This window comes from Orcinus orca, chromosome 4 (genome assembly GCF_937001465.1).
Source record: "Orcinus orca chromosome 4, mOrcOrc1.1, whole genome shotgun sequence".
In the NCBI taxonomy this organism is placed as follows: domain Eukaryota; kingdom Metazoa; phylum Chordata; class Mammalia; order Artiodactyla; family Delphinidae; genus Orcinus; species Orcinus orca.
The window spans coordinates 122,150,246-122,171,407 of NC_064562.1; positions in this window are offsets into that span (position 1 = coordinate 122,150,246).

Genomic DNA, 21,162 nt, shown 5'->3' on the forward strand with positions numbered 1-21,162 from the left:
TCATCTTGGTGATGAAAATTCCAATATGTTTAGATTTTATGTAACCTGATTTATCAATCATATTAGAATTCAAATTATCTGTTTCTAAAGTGTAACTGTGTTCACCTTTATGCCTTTTCTCCAAAATGTGAGAAGTATAGAGAGTAAATTTCATACAGTTATATGTATCAAAATTGAAATTGAAACTAATTGAAATTTTAAGTGCTTAAATGATCTGTATTATTATAAAGTTATAAACTGGTATAATCAAATACTTCTAGGGGACCAAAAATAACATTTTTCTCTGAGGAATTTGGTAAAATACAGTGTAGTCACATTAATATAAGTTCATTTCTTCCCTGAAAGAAAAAAATCAAGGAAATAACAGCAGGTGCTGGGCTAAGTAACAGTCTCTAGTGATTATAAAAAATAACAATGAAAAGTTTTAATGGGAAAACTCTAAGTGCTAGAAGCATTGGAAGAGCAGATTGAAGATTAGAATTAGAATCCGCATGGGAAAGAGAGAGGTAAATTCTTTACCATAAATCAAATAGATATTTAATTTGAAATCAAACATGAACCTGAACATGTGTCATATAATCTGGCTAAATACACCTGGGTTTTATTAAGATGGTGTGAGCCAAAGACCACAGTGCTTTAGACAAGCTTGAGCAAATCCTCTGCTAAAGAGAAAAACAAACATACTATATGTCTTACTCTTGGCAAATAAAACCCCCAAACTCCAACTCATCAACTTCAAGGAATTGATGGACTGAATTTCCAAACAGGCACACTATATTTGGAAATCAGTACTGTACAACGTTGAACAGCACACATTTTAAAGTGATATAGTCTTGGGTTCAAATCTGGACATTTCTACTCACTGTATGATTTTAAGCAGCTTCTTGTCACTTCAGTTTCTTCACTGTAGAATGTGTACTATTATAGTTCAGTGTTATAGGATTGTTATGTAAAATAAACATGTGTGTCAGATGCCTAGTACAATGCCTGTACAAAATAAGATCTTCATAAATAGTGGCTACTTTTATTTTTATTGTAAATTGAGTGTTTAGTGCCATTTAGACTCTTTTAATTCATGGAATACTTTACGTTAAAAGAAACGTAGAACTATATACCTCTTCTCAATTTGCCATTTCATATATCCTAACGAATACAACTCTTTAAGAAGTTTTCATGGTAATCTTTTTAGATTTTATTTTACTATTCTTTCTTGTTTATAGAAAAGTTACTCGAATAAGGCTTTTGTACAGATTTACCAATTGTTTACATTTCTACCTCATTTTTCAGTTCTTTTTTATTGAAGTATAGTTGATGTACAATATTATATGTTTCAGGTATACAAGTTTAAGGTATACAACATAGTGATTTGAAAGTTTTAAAGGTTATATTCCATATATAGTTATAAAATATTGGCTCTATTCCCTGTTTTGTACAATATATCTTGTAGCTTATTCATTTTATACGTAGTAGCTTATACCTATTTTACCCCATTTGTTTTATGTTCTCTCTCTACACACACACACACACACACACACACATCTACACACACACACACACACACACACACACATTTTCTGTGTATTCTAAAAACATTTAAAAGTAAGTTGGAGAGAGTGTGCTGTTTTATTCTAAATGCTTCAGTGCATATTTCCTAAGAATGTGGTCATTCCTTTACATCACCTCAGTTTAGCAGTCAAACAGGAAATGTAACATTGATATGATACTGTTATCCAATCCACAGTCCATACTCACATTTGATTAGTTGTTTCAGTTATATCCTTTATAGCTATTTTTTCCCAGTCCAGGATCCAATCTAGGGCCATAAATTATATTTTGTTTTCATGTCTCTTTAGTCTCTTTTAATCTGGAAGAGTTCCTCAGCCTTTTTTTTTCTTTTTATATTTTTTATTTAATTATAGTTGGCATACAATATTATATTAGATTTAAGTATATAATATAATGATTTGACATTTATATACATTACTAATTGATCACCGTGTAAGTCTAGTAACCATCTGTCACCATACAGAGTCATTTCAGTATTATTGACTATATTCCCTATGCTGTATATTACATACCTGTGATTATTTATTTTGTAACTGGAAGTTTGCATCTCTTAATCCCTTTCACCTATTTCACCCAACCTGCCACCTCCCTCCCCTCTGGGAACCATCTGTTTGTTCTCTGTATCTATAAGTCTGTTTCTGTTTTGTTTTGTTTGTTTTTTAGATTCCCCATATAAGTGAAAACATACAGTATTTGTCATTCTCTGTCTGATTTATTTCACATAGCATAATACCCTCTATGTCCATCCATGTTGTTGCAAATAGCAATATGTCTTTCTTTTTTATGGCTGAGTAATATATTCCATTGTATGCATATACACCACATCTTTTATATCCATTCATCTATTTATGTGTACTTTGGTTGCTTCTATATCTTAGCTATTGTAAATAATGCTGCAATGAACGTAGGCACGCATATATCTTTTCAAATTAGTGTTTTCATTTTCTTTGGATAGATACCCAGAAGTGGAATTACTGGATCATATGGAATTACTGGATCATCATCAATAGAATTAAAAATTCTATTTTTAATTTTTTGAGGAACCTCCATACTATTTTTCATAGAACCTGCACCAATTTGCATTCCCATCAACAGTGTATGAGGGTTCCCCTTTCTCTACATCCTTGTCAACACTTGTTATTTCTTGTCTTTTGGATAATAGCCATTCTGACAGGTGTGAGATGGTATCTCACCATGGTTTTGATTTGCATTTCCCTGATGGTTAGTGATGTTCAGCATATTTTCATGTGTCTATTGGCCATTTGTATGTTTTCTTTGGAAAAATGTCTATTCAGGTTCTCTGCCCATGTTTTAATTGGATTTTTTTTGTTGTTGTTTAGACCGAGTTGTATGAGTCATTTACATATTTTGGATATTAACCCCTTATCAGATATATTACTTGCAAATAACTTCTCCCATTCTGTAGGTTGGCTTTTCATTTCGTTGATCATTTCCTTCCTGTGCAAAAGCTTTTTAGTTTGAGGTCGTCTCATTTGTGTATTTTTGCTTTTGTTTCCCTTGCCTGAGGAGATGGATCCAAAAAGTATTGCCAAGACTGGTGTCAAGAAGTGTACTGCCTGTGTTTTCTTCTAGGCATTTTATGGTTTCAGGTCTTATATTTAAGTCTTTAAGGCAATTTGAGTTTATTTTTGTGTATGGTGTAAGAAAGTGGTCTAGTTTGATTCTTTTGAATATACCTGTCCAGTTTTCCCAACAGCGTTTACTGAAGAGAATGTCTTTTCCCCATTATATAGTTTTGGATCCTTTATCATAAATTAATTGATCATATAAGCATGGAGTTATTTCTGGGCAGTCTATTCCGTTTCATTGATGTATGTGTCTGTTTCTGTGCCAGTACCATACAATTTTGATTACTATGGCTTTATAGTATAGTGTGAAATCAAGGAGCATGACACCTCCAGGCTTCTTGTAAGATTGCTTTGGCTCTTTGCAGTCTTGTTGTTCCAAACAAATTTTGGGATGACTAGTTCCAGTTCTGTAAAAAATGCCATTGGCATTTTGATGGGGATTGTTTTGAATCTGTAGATTGCTTTGAGTAGTATGGATATTTTAACCACATTAATTCTTCCAGTCCATGGCCCCAGTATATCTTTCCATTTATTTGTGTTGTCTTTAATTTCCTTCATCAGCATCTTACTTTCAGAGTACAGGTCTTTCACTTCCATGGTTAAACATATTCCTAGTTATTTTATTCTTTTTGATGCAATTGTAAGTGGGATTGTTTCCTTAATTTCTCTTTCCGATAGTTTTTATTAGTATATAGAAATGCAACAGGTTTCTATATATTGATTTTGTATCCTGCAACTTTACTAAATTCATTTATTAGTCCTAATATTTTTTGGTGGAGTCTTTAGGGTTTTCTATATACAGTATCATGTCATCTACAAATAGTGATAGTTCTACTTCTTCCTTTTCAATGGGATTTCTTTTATTTCTTTTTCTTGTTTCAGTGCTGTCACTTGGACTTAAAATTCTATGTTGAATAAAAGTGGCAAGAGTGGACATCCTTGACTTGTTCCTGATATTAGAAAAAATGCTTTCAGCTTTTCACCACTGAGTATGATGTTGGCTTGGGGTTTGTCATATATGACCTATATTATGTTGAAGTATGTTCCCTCTATACCACTTTGTTAAGAGTTTTTATTGTAAATGGATATTGAATTTTGTCAAATTCTTTTTCTGCATTGACTGAGATAGTCCTACAATTTTTATCCTTTGCTTTGTTAATGTGATGGATCACATTGATTGATCAGTGGATATTGAACCATCCTTCCATCCCTGGAGCAAATCCCACTTGATCATGGTGTATGATCCTTTTAATGTATTGTTGAATTCAGTTTGCTGATATTTCGTTGAGGATTTTTGCATCTGTGTTCATCAGGGGTATTGGCCTGTAATTTTCTTTGTAGTGTCTGGTTTTAGTATCAGGGTAATGCTGGCCTCGTAGAGGGAGTTTGGAAGCATTTCTTCCTTTTCAGTTTTTTGGAATAGTTTGAGAAGGCTAGGTATTAAATTCTTTTTCAAATGTTTGGTTGAATTCCCCTTTGAAGCCATCTGGACCAGGACTCTTGTTTGTTGGGAGTTTTAAAATACTGATTCAATTTCAATGCTAGTGATTAGTGTGTTCAGATTTTCTATTTCTTCCTGATTCAGTATTGGAAGATTATACATTTCTAGTAATTTATCCATTTCTTCTAGGTTGCCCAATTTTTTGGTGTACAGTTGTTTACAGTAATCTCTTATGATCCTCTGTATTTCTGTCGTGTCAGTTGTAACTTTTCCACTTTCATTTCTGATTTCATTTACTTGGGCCTTTTTTTTTTTTTTGAGGAGACTGGGTAAAGTTTTATTAATTTTGTTTTCAAAAAAGCAACTCTTAGTTTCACTGATCTTTTCTATTGTGTTTTTTTTAGACTCTCATTTGTTTACACTCTGATCTTTATTAATTATTTCCTTTATTATTTATTTCCTTCAAAGCCTGACTTTGGGCTTTGTTCATTATTCTTTTTCTAGTGCATTTTGGTATAAGGTTAGATTATTTATTTGAGATTTTTAGATCTTATTTCCTGGGGTAATGTTGTATCACTATAAACTTCCCTGTTAAAACAGCTTTTGCTGTGTCCCATAGACTTTAGAAGGTTGTTTCCATTTTTATTTGTCTTAAGGTATTTTTTTAATTTCCTCATTGATTTATTCATTGACCATTGGTTGTTTAGTAGCATGTGGATTAGCTTTCACATGTTTGTGTTTTTTTTTCAGTTTTCTTCTTGTACATTTGACCCTTGAGCAACGTAGGTTTGAACTGCGTGGGTCTGCAGATTTCTTTTCAATAAGTATACAGTTGGCCCTCCATATCCATGGATGTAGAATCTGTGGCTATGAAGGACTGACTGTAAGAGACTTGAAAATTTATGGATTTTTGTATCCATGGGAAGTCCTGGAACCAATCCCCTGTGGATACCAAGGGATGACTGTAACTGCTTTGTAGTTTCATATTGTCGTGGTTGAAAAGATATTTGATATGATTTCTTTCTTAAGTTTATTTCTTGTAAGCAGCATATAGATGGGTCCTGTTTTTTCATCCATTCAGCCACCCTATGTCTTTTGACTGAAGTAGTTGGTCCATTTAAATTTCAAGTAATTATTAATAGGTATGTACTTATTGCTATTTTGTTAATTGTTTTCTGGTTGTTTTTATAGTTCTTCTCTGTTCCTTTCTCCTTTTCTTGCTCTCTTCCCTTGTAATCATTATTTTCTTTAGTGTAAAATATGATGGCAAAAACGTAAAACATTGGAGGGAGTAAAAAATGAAGGGCTTTTATTAATAGAATTCACTCTATCTTGTTATATATGAACCTCATATATATATACCAGTGAAATTTTTTCTTTCATAATTTTCTTATTTCTAGTTATGGCCTTTTCTTTTCCATTTAAAGAAGTCCCTTTAACATTTCTTGTAAGGCTGGTTTAGTGGTGATGAACGTTTTTAGCTTTCGCTTTTCTGGGAAACAATCTCTCCTTCAATTCTGAATGATAACCTTATTGGATAGAGAATACTTAATTGTAAGTTTTTTCCTCTCAGCACCCTGAATATATTGTGCTGTTCCCTTCTGGCCTGTAAAATTTCTGTTGAATAATTAGCTGATAGTCTATCATGGTTCCCTTGTATATAACTAGCTGTTTTCCTCCTGCTGCTTTTAAGATCCCTCTTTAACTTTTGATACTTTAATTATAATGTGTCTTGGTGTGGGTCTCTTTTGGTTCATCTGATTTGGGACTCTCTGTGCCTTTTGGACTTGGATGTCTGTTTCCTTTGCCAGCTTAGGGAAGTTTTTGGCCAGTATTTCTTTAAGTAGGTTTCTGTGTCCCTTTCTCTCTCTCTTCTCCTCTGAGATCCCTATAATGAGAATGTTAGTAAACTTGATGTGTCAGAGGTCCCTTAAACTGTCCTCATTTTAAAACTTTCTGTTCTCTTTTTACTGTTCTGATTTATTCATTTCCATTACCCTATCTTCCAGATCTCTGATTTGTTCTTCTGCATCCTCAAATCTCCTGTTGATTCCCTCTGGTGTATTTTTCATTTCAGTTGTTGTATTCTTCAGTTCTGATTGATTCTTTTTATAATTTCTATCTCGTTCTTGAAGTTCTCACTATGTTCATCCATTATTCTCTTGAGTTTGATGAGAATTTTTATGACTATTACTTTAAACTCTTTATCTGGTAATTGCTGATTTCTATTTCATTTAGTTCTTTTTCTAGGGTTTTGTCTTATTTTTTGTTTGGAAGGTATTTGCATCTTCATTTTGCCTGTGTCTCTGTGTTTGTTTCTATGTACTAGTTATATCAGCTATGTCTTCCAGTCTTAAAGTGGCCTTATGTAGAAGGTATTCTCTGGGGCCCACTGGCACAATCCCTCCTGGTTACCAGAGCCACGTGTACCCAGTGTCTCTCCTGTGTGCGCTGCATGTATGCTCCTGTTGTGGTTGAGCTACAAGTGCTGCAGGCATGCTGGTGGGCAGGGCTGGTCCCTTGGACCTGGAGCCACTTAGGAGGGGCACTGATGCCACCTGGGGCTGCCTACCAGGTTGGGTGGGGTGGGACCTGCACATTAACATTCACCAAATATGCTATCAGCTAAGCCATAGACAAGCTTCAATAAACTGAAAACAGTTTAAACTTACAGAGTATGTTTTCTGACTAGAAGGGAATTAAGTTAGAAATTAATAATAGAAAGATATCTGGAATTATCAAATATTAGGAAATTAAATGATATTTTGCTAAATAATCCATGGATTAAAGAAGAAATTGCAAAGGAAATTATATTTTAAACTGCTTGAAAATGAAAATACAATATATTAAGTGTATCAAAATATGTGAAGTATAGCTAAATCAGTGCTTAGAGAAAAATTTATATCTTTAAATACTTTTATTAGAAAAAATAAATGATTTAATATCAGTGATCTAAAGTTCCAATTTAAGAAGCTAAAAAAGAAGAAATTAAAAACCAGTGTAAGTAAAAGAAAGGAAATAATAAATATAGTATCAGAAATCAGTTAAGTAAAAAATGGATAAATATTATAGAAAATCAGCTATCAATAAAATTATTAATCCTTTAATTAGACTGAGGAAGAAAAAGAAAGACGACACAGATTTCCAAAATCAGTTGTCTTTGACTTGCGTCTGTGATTCCTGGATTCCATATATTGCTGTTTTTGAATTTATGCCTTCATTTTGGTGATAGGCCATATCCACTAGCTTCCTGAGAAAAGGTCCATGGGGTATAAATGTTTTAAGATTTTGTGAGATGAAAATGTATGTTTTTATCACCAAATTTGATTTGTAGTTTGAGAGATTATAGAATTCTAGATTGGAAACTAGTTTTCCCAAGAACTTTGAAAGCATTGCTGCTTGACTCCAGTATAACTTTAGAGATGTCTGGTGCCATTTGATGACATCAGTCTTTCATAGGTCAACTTTATTTTTTTCCTTCTAGAAACTTTCAGAATTTTCTTTTGTCCCTATTTATTCTTTTAAGTTTTTATTACACTTATTGAATCCATTCAGTCTGGAAACTCATTTTCTCCAGTTCAAGGAAGACTTCCTTGTGTGTGTGTGTGTGTGTGTGTGTGTGTGCGTGTGTGCATGCGTGTGCATGCACGTGTGTTTTAAATTATAATCTACTTCCTTCTATTTGCTCTTATTTTTGCCTTAAAGAGCTCCTATTGGGTATTGGACCTCTGGATTAATAATATTTTTTGTCTCTTGATCTCTTTATCTGTTTGTTCTAATTTCCTGGAAGTTTCTTTAACTTTATCATCCAACCTTGTTGCAGTTATCTACTGCTGTGTAATAAACTACTCCAAACATAGCACCTTATAATACTTGTTTTATTAGAGGCATACCTTGAAGATATTGCAGGTTTGGCTCCAGACCAGCACAGTAAAGTGAATATTGCAGTAAAATGAGTCACATGAAAGTTTTGGTTTCCAAATGCATATAAAAGTTATGGCTACATTATGTTCTACTCTATTAAGTATGCCATAGCATTGTATCTAAAAAATAATGCATATTCCTTAATTTAAAACTACTTTATTGCTGGGACTTCCCTGGTGGCGCAGTGTTTAAGAATCCACCTGCCAAGGTGGGGGACACAGGTTTGATCCCTGGTCCGGTTGACCCCACATGCTGTGAAGCAACTAAGCCCGTGTGCCACAACTACTGAGCCTGCGCTCTAGAGCCTGAGAGCTTCAACTACTGAGCCCCTGTGCCACAAATACTGAAGCCCATGTGCCTAGAGCCCATGCTCTGCAACAAGAGAAGCCACCGCAATGAGAAGCCAGTGCACCGCAATGAAGAGTAGCCCCCACTTGCCGTAGCTAGAGAAAGCCCGCACGCAGCAACAAAGACCCAATGCAGCCAAAAATAGATTAATTAATTAGTTAATTAATTTAAAATGTGATTGTGTGTCCCACTTTCTCAAGGGGATTTTCAAAGAGTTTTGAGCTACCTTGGAACATATATAATTTTCTTGGAATACAGTCTTAAAGAGTTATGTGTAAATGGTCATCCAGATTTTAGGTTTAACAGTACCTTCTACACTATGACTACTCTTGCAAAAGTCCCAAGACATAGAGCCTGGGCTGTGAAGCTTACGTTTATGCTGGTTTTGCTGGTGGCTGCTTCTGGTTAAGGTTAAGACCTACTGATAACAGGATCAATAGAGGAAACTGCAGCAGGGACAATAACAAAAATCATCAAGGTCAACAAGGACTATGCAACCCATATGTGATATTAAAACATTAAAGTGGAAATCACAGCCATCTGAAACCCAAACACTTAACCTTCTAAGTCACTTATTCAGTAATGTTTCATTCTTTAAAAATGTAACATACAAATTCCTCTCTGTACACTGAGGAATGCAAATTCAAAAGAAAGCACACAATTAGGGGACAAGTAGAAGTACAAAAGAAAGATGGGCTTTTCAAGTCACTTTTTCACCCAAAGAACATAATGGGGCTACTTCTCATTCCCCAGGTATTTCTTTTTTCCTTTTTTCCCTAATTTCTTAAAATCAGACAGTAGTGAAGTTTTGCTGCATTGATTCACTCTTCCTTACACAAACCATTTTTCTTTAGCATGCAGTGCTGTTTGATAACATTTTACGCACAGTAGAACTTTCAAAATTATGGAGTTATTCCTCTCAAATTCTGCCATTGCTTTATCGACTAAGTTTGTGTAATACTCTAAATCCTTTGTTTTTATTTCAGCAATTTTCACAGCATCTCCTTCCATCTGTAGAAACCACTTCCTTTGCTCATTCATTAAAAGCAACTCCTTATCCCTTAAAGTTTTATCATGAGATTGCAGCAATTTAGTCACATCTTCAGACTCTTCTAATTCTAGTTCTCGTGCTATTTCCACCTCATCTGCAGTTACTTCCTCCACTGAAGTCTTGAACCCCTCACAGTCATCCATGAGGGTTGAAATCAACTTCTCCCAAACTCCTGTGAATGTTGCTGTTACCTCTTCCCAGGAATCATGAATGTTCTTAATGGCATCTAGAATGATGAATCCTTTCCAGAAGGTTTTCAGTTGACTTTGCCCAGATCTATCAGAGGAATCACTGGATATGGCAACTATAGCCTTGTGAGATGTATTTTTTAAATAATAAGACTTGAAAGTCAAATTTACCCCTTGATCCACAGGCTGCAGAATGGATGTTGTGTTAGCAGGCATGAAAACAATCTTAATCTCATTGTACATCTCCATCAGAACTCTTAGGTGACTAGGTGCATTGTCAGTGAGCAGTAACATTTTGAAAAGAATCATTTTTTCTGAGCACAGGTTCTCAACAGTGGGCTTAAAATATTCAGTAAACCATGTGATAAGCAGATGTTTTGTCATTTAGGCTTTGTTGTTCCATTTATAGAGCACAGGCAGAGTAAATTTAGCACCATTATTAGGGGCCATAGGATTTTTAGAATGGTAAATGAGCATTGCTTTCAACTTAAAGCACCAGTTGCATTAGCCCCTAACAAGAGAGGCAGCTGCCCCTTTGAAGCTTTGAAGCCAGCTATTGACTTTTCCACTGTAGCTATGAAAATCCTAGATGGCATCTTCTTCCAATAGAAGACTGTTTCATCTATCATGAAAATCTGTTATTTAGTGTAACCACCTTCATTAATTATCTTAGCTAGGTCTTCTGGATAACTTGCTACAACTTTTACATCAGCACTTGCTGTTTCACTTTAGTTTTTATGTTATGGAGATGGTTTTTTCCTTAAACCTCATGAACCGAGCGCCGCTAGCTTCAAACTTCTGCATCTTTCCCACTGTTCTCAGCCTTCGCAGAATTGAAGAGAGTTAGGGCCTTGCTCTGGATTAGGCTTTGGCTTAAGGGAATGTTGTGGCTCGTGTGTTCCAGACCAGTACAGCTTTCTCCATGACAGCAATAAGGCTGTTTTGCTTGCTTATGATTTGTGTGTTCACTGGAGTGGCACTTTAAATTTCCTTCAAGAACTTTTTCTTTGCATTCATAACTTGACTATCCATTTGGTGCAAGAGACTTTGATTTTAGCCTGTCTTAGCTTTAGACATTCCTTCTTCACTAAGCTTGATCATTTCTAGCTTTTGATTTAAAGTGAGAGACGTGCGACTTTTCCTTTCACTTGAATGCTTGAAGGCCATTGTAGAGTTATTAATTGGCCTAATTTTAATATCATTGTGTCTCAGGGAATAGTGAGACTCAAGGATAGGGACAGAGACAGGGAGAAGCCGGTTGATTGGTTGAGCAGTCAGAACACACACATTTATTGATGTTTGCCGTCTTACATGGGCATGGTTTGTGGCACCCCAAAATGATTACAGTAGTAACTTCGAAGATCACTGATCACAGACCGCCATGACAGATATAATAATAATGAAAAATTTGAAATGTTGCGAGAATTACCAAAATGTGACACAGAGACACAAAGTGAGCAAATGCCATTGGAAAAAGGGTGCCAATAGACTTGCTTGACACAGGGTTGCCACAAACCTTCAATGTGTGAAAAAAATGCAATATCTGCAAAGTGCAATAAAGTGAAGCACAATAAAATGAAGTATGACTGTATATCTTATGATTTTGTGGGCCAAGAATTTAGGCAGCACTTAGTTGTTCCAAGTGATGTTGATGGAGGTTACATGTATTCAGCTGTTAGGTGGGCTGGTCTGAATGGTCTAAAATAGTTTTACTCACATGTCTGGAGCCTTAACAGGAAGCCAAATGTTGACCAGTGTGTCTGCTTATAGCCTCTTGAATATGGTGCTATAAGGGTAGTCAGATATCTTACATGGTGACTGTGGGAACCCAAAGATTATGTCCCAAGATCTTCAGTGATAGCTGTAGGGATCCATCCTTATGTCCTAACTGCAGAAGTCCCAAATATCACCTCTACTACATTTCATTGACCCAATAAGGCCAACCCCTCCACCTGTCAATGCAGGAAATAACAAATAATTTGTAGACATCTATAATCTGCCACATATTTAATTACTAAGAATTCTTTCTTGTTCTCTGATTTGATTTTTTTTAATCTTTTCAGGGAACCAATATCTTCTTTTTTTCCTTTTCTATGAGTATGTTAATTATTTTTTAGTTTTATTTTCCTTTGTCCCTCTTTCCTTCGGTATTCTTTTTACATTTTCCTCCATTAGATTGATCCATTCTTTTATTTTCACGTGGAGGATTTCCTAATAGGACTGGTGATCTTGGCTGACTTTGATGTTTAAGACAGAGGCCTTAAAAAAGTTCATTTGAAACTATCAGTGGGTAGAAGGACTTTTGTCAACTGGTTTGCCTCAAGTAAGGCAATAGAGCTAGGTCTGTCTGTTTTGTTAGTAGTTCCACAAATGTCAGTTCTCTCTCTTTAGCCAGTCATTTTCTCTTGTGATTAATTTCTCCTGTGAGCCCTGCTGCCTGAACTTGGGACTGAAAAGGAGAAGGGAGTTGTGTGTTGACTTTCTCATACTAGGCTGTAGGATTTCCCCAGGTGTTCTCCCTGTTTCTGGGCCCAGTGGTCCTAAATGTTAGTATAGTTATTCACCTCTCTGTACACAGAGGCTCTTTTGTGGACTTCTCCAAAGAGCAAATCTCAATTTCCTGCTGCAGTCAGGGAGGGTTATAGGGGTACAGGTTGTGAAAAGGTATCTGGGATCTAACTTCTCCTTTTAACCCAATCTTCTGTCACTTCTGTGTCTTTATTGTTACCCTCTGTGACACCAGATCCCTCCAGTCTTGAACCTTTCCTCTTATTATTATTTCCTTCTGCGGGCATTTAGATTTCCCTTACCACACTCTGCCAAGTCTGTTACCATTCATCAGTCTGCTTTGCAGCTTCCAAAATTTAGTGATTTTTCTCTGGAATTTCCTCTCTTATCCTCCATGGTCTTGTGGATTTATACTTTAAAAAATGTATTTGCTCTATTTTAATGTAGTTCTGGAAGGTATTGGAGATGAACACATAAATTAAACCTGCTGTTGTTAGAAAAGGTCTCAAATATTATTTTAACCTTTTTTCTCTCTTTTTTTTTTTTTTTGGTACTAGAGCTGCTATTAAGAAGAAAATTTAACTGGTTGCTTATAGTTCAGAATGATCAATAAGAGGGAGGTGATATTCTGATTTTCCATTTGAGTATGTTTAGTGGAGATACTAACATTAAGAGATAAAGAGGGCTTCCCTCGTGGCGCAGTGGTTGAGAGTCCGCCTGCCGATGCGGGGGACATGGGTTCGTGCCCCGGTCTGGGAAGATCCCACATGCTGCAGAGCGGCTGGGCCCGTGAGCCATGGCCGCTAAGCCTGCGCATCCGGAGCCTGTGCTCCTCAACGGGAGAGGCCACAACAGTGAGAGGCCCGCGTACAGCAAAAAAAAAAAAAAAAAAAGTTAAAGAGAATACAGGATCTTGGATAATCATCACCCAAATATACCTGAAATATTTACAGAGAATTTAACTTTTTAAAATGCTGTCTATTTGTTACCTGTTTTTTTTCTTGGAAAACATTCAAATTGATTTATATTACAAAACTATACATGTACACTTATCAGATTTTCCCAGCCTCATTTGTAGGAAGAATAACACTGGTGTTTCTGAAGGAACACAGAATGAAAATGAAATGATTGTAGTTACGGTTTTCCCACTTGGAACTCTTCTCTTGTCCTTCCCTCTCAAAACAGCACTCTTGCCAGTGCAGGAATTTGTAGTCATTTGCCAAGGCTCTGCTCGTATTATTTTATTCCTTGCCACCACCCCTACAACCTCTATGTTGCTGTATTCTAGGAGGTTTATTTCAGGCCCTTCCCCAAAGACATGAGTAATTAGTTCCATTGCTATTCAGCAAATGAATCTTAATCACCGCAAAACTGTCTGGGCCAAGCTACTTTAAATATACATGTAAGCACTTCAAGGGTGGTAAGAGGCAATATAGGCCAAGGAAAAGGGTTGTGGAGGAGAGTTCTCAGGAAAATAGTCCTTAGGACATAAAGTAAATGGATGGGTGTGCGGCTGGGTTGATTGTCTGGAGGTGACAGGGGTCAGTAGGTAGTGAGGGAGAGAGATAGGTATTTGGGCCATTGGCCAAGTAAACTTTGAATTTCATTCAACGGTGGGTTCTTTTTTTTTTTCCATTTTAATAATGTGATTATTTAAGCTATAATTTAATTGAATGTAAACAGTTCAAGTTCAAATCAGTTATAGCTAAAAGCTCATTTTGCAATCCCATTTCATTTCAGATCTACAGGTTTATTTTGGTTGAAGAAGTTTACATGTTCTTCTAGCAAGACCCAAATATCCGTTCATTCGCTCTCCTTTAATAGGAATTTCTGATTTTCCTCAAGGTGGCAGTGTGCCTACCTAAAATATTATATTTCTCACCCTCCCTCTACACATGGGTCAGGTCATATGATTATGCACTGGCCGATTAGATATAAATGGAATTGCTTTATGGGACTTCTTGAAGTTTCGTATTCCACTTGCCAGCTGGGAAAGTATATGTGGTGGCTGGAGTGCCATAGCAGCAGGGCAGCATCCAAGGGATGTGGGGTGCAAAGGTGGAGGCACATTGGTCCTTGACAGCCTCAGAGTCCCTGCATCCCAGCTCTTGACATGCCTACCTCTGGGCTTACTTTGTGTGAGGAATGTACTTCATTTAAATCACTTTATTTTGATGTAGTTTCATTCTACTGTGCCTAATTGGATACTAAAGAGAACCCGTAGAATTCTTTGAAACTTTGGCTAAGGATTGCAGGATTTTTAAATATTTGTTTATACCATATGACCTGTCACCTAAACTAAAAGATCATTTTCTTTAAAAAGTGAAAAAGAAGTATAATAAGAACATTTTTTAGTTTTCATCTTGAAGCAGGGGGCCTAGCATAAAGTAGGAACTGAATAAATATTTGTTGTCATCATATAAATTAAAAATTAATTATTGAGGACCTACTATACCTGTCAGGATAAGTATACAGAGATAAATAAATACTGTCTCTGCCCTAATGAGGTTTCTAATTTTATAAGAGTGATGTAAACAACTAGCACTTATACAAGATGGAAGGAATTAAATCTCATAGCAGAGGCACATGGAAAGTATTGAATGGCAGGAAGTAAAGTGACGGACTCCCTAAGGGTGGAATTTACGTCCTGACTAAAACACAGAATGATAAAGCAAGGAACGTAGACTGGGCAAGATTATAAATCCATGCTGAAGAATTTTGATTTTGTTGTCTATCTAACTGAGAGAACTTCAGTTAATCTTTAGGGGGATAATTCTGATGACCATGTGAAAAACTTACTGGAGAGGCAGAGACTGAAGGCCAGAGAAGGAAGTGCAGTTAGAAGCAAGTCTCTGATTACCCCACTCTAAGCACGGAAAAGGAGAAAACTAATATCACCTCTGTGAGTCCTATGGGGCTGAAGTCAAGGCAAGGAGAAAGGTTTTCAAAAGAATCAGAAGGTGAGAGTCCAGCGGGCAAAGACATAGTATTAGAAAAAGAACCATGGATGGACAGGAAGATACAGAAACCATTGTCATGTAGTGCATGTGTCCTCCGAAATTCATATATTGAAGCCCTAAGCCCCAACTTGAGTGTACTTGGAGATGGGGACTTTACGGAGATAATTAAGGTTAAATGCAGTCATAAGAGTGGGTCCTAATGCAATAGGGCTGATGGCTTTATAAGAAGAGGATGAGTTACCAGAGATCCTTCTCTCTCTCAGCAAACAAAGAGACCATGTGAAGACCTAGCAAGAAATTTACAAGCCAGGAAAAGAACTTCACCTGAAACCAACCCTGAAAGCACCTTGACTGTGGACTTCTAGCTTCCAGAATTATGATAAATAAATTTCTGCTGTTTAAGCCATCCAGTCTGTGGTATGGTGTGATGGCAGACTTAGCAGACTAATACAGTCATAGAATTTAACCAGACAGAGAATAGAACCTGAGGGAGATGGCTGCGTTACTTCTAAGGGAGGGGGTGAGTGCTTCTCTCTGTGCATTGTGCCAGCCTCCTCACTCCTCTGTGGGAAGGAGACATTGGTCAGGCTGAGCACAGTGATTGGGTCACATTTATTAAGTTTCTTCATCTATAAACAGCACTAATAATGGTACTGACCTCATATTTTGTTATGAGAAGTAAACAAACCAGTGAAGATAATAGACGAAATATGTATTCTGCGTTCCACCAAACTAAAGATCTGAATCTATGACTCATAGATAGAAATTTGGGAATTGTTGACATGGTAGATAGATATGTGTATAGGAGTATGTAAATTGGTATTACACTAAATTCTGTACTGTAATAGATTAAATAAATAATGGCAGTGTGCAACGCCAAGACACCCACCTTCGTGCTCTTTTCTTTCCATAGTGAGTTGCCACAAAAGGTAGAATTGTCAAAACACACTCACAAGAATCATAGGTCTTGCCCAAGACCAAACTACTAATGATTCAAAAGATAACAAGCAAGAAGCAGGCATACATGTAGTATTCCTTTCCTGAGGGGCTTGAGCCTTCAAAATTGCTTCCTAATTGTCCCTTTTCCCACACTGGAGTAGCAAACAAGCACTAACACTGTGTGGTGTGTGTGTCAGCTCAGCCACTTAGGTTTAGAGCTGCTTAGTTTTTGTGTGTTTAGTCATTCAGGGGCAAAGATGTTACAGGTCTAATTTCCATTCTCTGGTCAGCTATATCCCATAATTGCATAAATTCCAGATTTATTTATAGTAATTAGTATAGACAGGCATATCCTGCTCAAATCATCTTTTACATAAAAACTGTAGAATCTACCTTTTTTTTTTTTTTTAACCAAAAAGTTGGTGGATAGAGGTCAAGATTTCCTCCAGCTGCTGTTAACTCTTTTCTGTCCTACGTGGCCTCTTGTGGGAAGGTGAGACAGGATAGAGTAGTATTTCAGAGGATGACCTCTACATCCATCTCACCTGGATTAAAGTCCAGGTGACACAGTTCTCAGGGAGTTCTGGGATGAGTTCCATAAAGCACTAGCCAAGCTCAAGGTCAGAGAGAGACAACAGTTACATGTTTGGCTTGAAGCTTGTTGAAATGTTTCTTTAATGATCTTAATGTCTTTTATTCATTTGTGTTTCCACCATCCACATTGGTCCAGGCTTAATTAAGACCCTCATCTACTCAATGCTTAATAATTGCTTCTTAATTAGATTCTCTGTCTCACATTGTACTGCTTCTGCTCTTCTGTACCCTTAATTTGCTCCCCAGATCCATTAAAATTAGCCAACTAAGTTAATGATCTGTTCAAGTCATTCTCCTGCATAAAAACAATCTCAGCTTCCAAATTTCCTACAAGATGAAGTCAAACTCTTTTACATGCATTCAGGGCTTTTCAAAATGTGATTTCCATACTCACTCTCCACTGGTATCATTCACTGTGGCCTAATCAGTTTCCCAAGCACCCAGATCATGTCCTGATTCCTGACAACATCATATGGTTTTTTGTGTATTTTGTTAACTTTTTAGCTCCACGACTTTGATCACTCTTTTCCCTCTACTTGGATTGCCCCTCCTACCTTATATGCCACCTCCACCTACTCTGAGAGCTCCCCAGATGAAACTTGTATCTTTAATTTCTGGTTTAGGAAACTTCCCTGATTCTCTTAGGTGGGTAATTTCTCTTTCCACAGTGTCACTTGGCACAGTGGTTCTCAGCTGTGGAATGAAGGAGGCGATGAGAATTTCTTGAGGGACTTTAAAAAAGTACACAACATTCCCAGCCTTCAATTCTCCCTGAGAATTAAAGATTAAGTCTTTTGATTGTCACACTTCTTTATAGCAGTTAAAGTATACAATTATTATTTATACACAGGCCTGTTTCCCATTATGGACTGAGCGTCTCAAGAAAATCAACTATATCTTAGTCACCAACACATCCCCCATATATAATATAGGTGCAATAAAGTTATTTTTTAAATATAAATTCTGTTTATCAATTTTCAGATTAGGACTGTGTTTCCAAACATAGTTGAGAAAAGTTCCTTCCATCATGGTTTAGATTAGTATCTAAAATTAACTGTACACTTAGTTATTCTGGAGGTTGTGCTCTGTGAATTTTAAAGGAACATTTGTTTCATTTCCCTCTTGTTCAAATCATAATAGTTCACTGTATAAATTCCCTTTCACAGAAAGTTTTATAGAGAAATGTGGAAAACATGAGTATGTGTTTATAAAGTATGCTTTATTTGCATCTCAATCATAATAAGTTTATTTTAAGTGTACTATTCAGGGAGCTTCTACAGACACTTAGAATATACATTTGATTTACTCACAGGTGTATAAGCTATAATCTATTAAAATATGACTTTCATTTTTTTTTGAAAAGAAAAAGAAGAAAAATGAGAGCCCTCTGGTGGGCAATACTTTAAGTTCCAAATATCATATATAGTATTTTCCTGATAGGATTTTCTAAAGATTACAGAAACATTGTAACAAAAAGTAAGATGAAGTTTAAAAGTTATTTCAGGGCTTCCCTGGTGGCGTAGTGGTTGGGAGTCCGCCTGTCAATGCAGGGGACACGGGTTCGTGCCCCGGTCCGGGAAGATCCCACATTCCGCGGAGCGGCTGGGCCCGTGAGCCATGGCCACTGAGCCTGTGCATCTGGAGCCTGTGCTCCGCAGCGGGAGAGGCCACAACAGTGAGAGGCCCGCGTACCACAAAAAAAAAAAAAAAAAGTTATTTCAACTCCTAAAGTATAATTTAAGTACATTAATTTTCCACAGAAAATGTCTGATTCTAAGTATTCTACTAAAATAAAATCAATTAAAAACCATAGGAAAACTCACAAAACAATCAAGAATAAACAGTTAAACCCATTTTCTCATCCTCTCACATTGAGTTTAAATGAAACAGGTGCATCAGTTTAAAACCCAGAAAAGTGGTAAAATTAGGAGTTTTGCAGTGCAAATTATGCAATGAACAGATGCATTATTTTTTTCATTTTTTCCTAATTAAGGTGAAATTCTCAAATCATAAAATTAAGCATTTTAAAGTGAACAATTCAGTGGCATTTAGTACATTTACAATGCTGTGTACCACCACCTCTATCTACTTCCAAAATATTTTTATTATCTAAAAATAAAAACCCATACCCATTAAGCAGTTACTCCTCCATCCTTCCCTCCCCGGTCCCTGCCAACCTCCAATCTGCTTTTTGTTTCTTTGGGCTTACCTATTCTGAATATTTCATGTAAATGGAATTATACAACATGTAACCTTTGTGTCTGGCTTCTTTCACACAGCATAATTCTTTTAAGACTCATTCACATTGCAGCGTGTATCATCACTTCATTCCTTTTATGGCTGAAAAATGTTCCATTTTACGTGTATATCAATATTGATATACATTCATCTATAGATAGACATTTGGATTGTTTCTACCTTTTGGTTATTATGAATACTGGTGTATGAACATTCGTGTGTTAGTATTTGTTTTGAGTACCTGTTTTCTCAGTTCTCTGGAGCATATGCATAGGAGGGGAATTGCTGGGTCATATGGCAGTTCTGTGCTTAACATTTTGAGGAACCACCGAGCTTTTCCACAGCAGCCCCACCATTTTACATTCCTACCAGCAGTGTGTGAGGGTTCTAATTTTTCCACAACCTGACTACTATTTGTTATTATCTGTCTTAGTGGGTGTTAAGTGATATCTCATTGGGGTTTTGACTTACATTTCCCTAATGGATAATTATATTGAGCATATTTTCATGTGCTTATTCACCATTTGTATATCTTTGGAGACATGTTTGTTAATGTTAAGTACTGTGGTTGTTGAGTTATAAAAGTCCTTATATATTCTGGATACCAGATATACGATTTGCCAATATTTTCTCCCATTCTATAGGTTGTCTTTGCACTTCCTTGATAACGTATTTTGATGTACAAAAGTTTTAAATCTTGATGAAGTCCTATTTGTCTATTTTTTTCTTTTGTGGCTCATGCTTTTGGTGTCATATCTAAGAATCCATTGCCAAACTAAAGTTCATGAAGATTTACCCCAATGTTTTCTTCCAAGAGTTTTATTGTTTTAGCCCTCGTATTTAATCTTTGATTCATTGTGAGTTTATTTTTGTGGTGTTAGGTAGAGATCTAACTTCATTCTTTTACATGTGGCTATACAGTTGTCCCAGGACCATTTGTTGAATAGACTGTCCTCTGCCGTTGAGTGGTCTTGGTTCTTGTCAAAAAGCAATAGGGCTTAGATATATAGGCTTATTTTAGACTCTCAGTTGTATTCCATTATCCTGTGCCAGTACCACACTGCTTTGATTACTGTAGCTTTGTAGTAACTTTTGAAATTGGGAAGTGTGAGCACTCTGACTTTGTTTTTTTCAAGATTGTTTTGCCAGTTCATTGCCCTCTGCATTCCACATAAATTTGAGCAATGGCTTTTCCATTTTGGCAAATAAAGCTATTAGAATTTTGATAGAATCAGTAGATCAGTTTAGGTAGTATTGCTACATCTTAATAATATTAATTCTTCCAATCTAAGATCATGGGATATCTTTTCATTTATTGAGGTCTTCCTTAATTTCTTCATAGTTTTAGCAATGTTTTATAGTTTTCAATGTACAACTCTTTCATCTCCCTTATTAAATTTTATTTCTAGCTATTTTATTCTTTTTGTTGCTATTGTAAATGGAATTGTTTTTCTAATTTCCTTTTTGGCTTATTTACTGCTTGTGTTTAGAAACTCAACTGATTTTGGTGTGTTAATCATGTACCTTGCAACTTCGCTGAATTCATTTTTTAGCTCTAGTTGGTTTCTTTTGTACATAATTTAGTTAGCATAAATGTTTTTAAATCTTTGGGGAAAAGTAGTATATAGTTCTGGAGATTTAATATTAACTTTACTATCCTATAAAGCAATATATTTCAAATAACCCTGCATTACTGTTATAATCAGAAAAAAACAAGTGCTTGATTAATTTGATTGTGTTTCATCAAATGTTATGTTTCTTAGTAACTGCAGAGTACCGTACACATATTAATTTTGTAATTATTTCCTAACCCAGG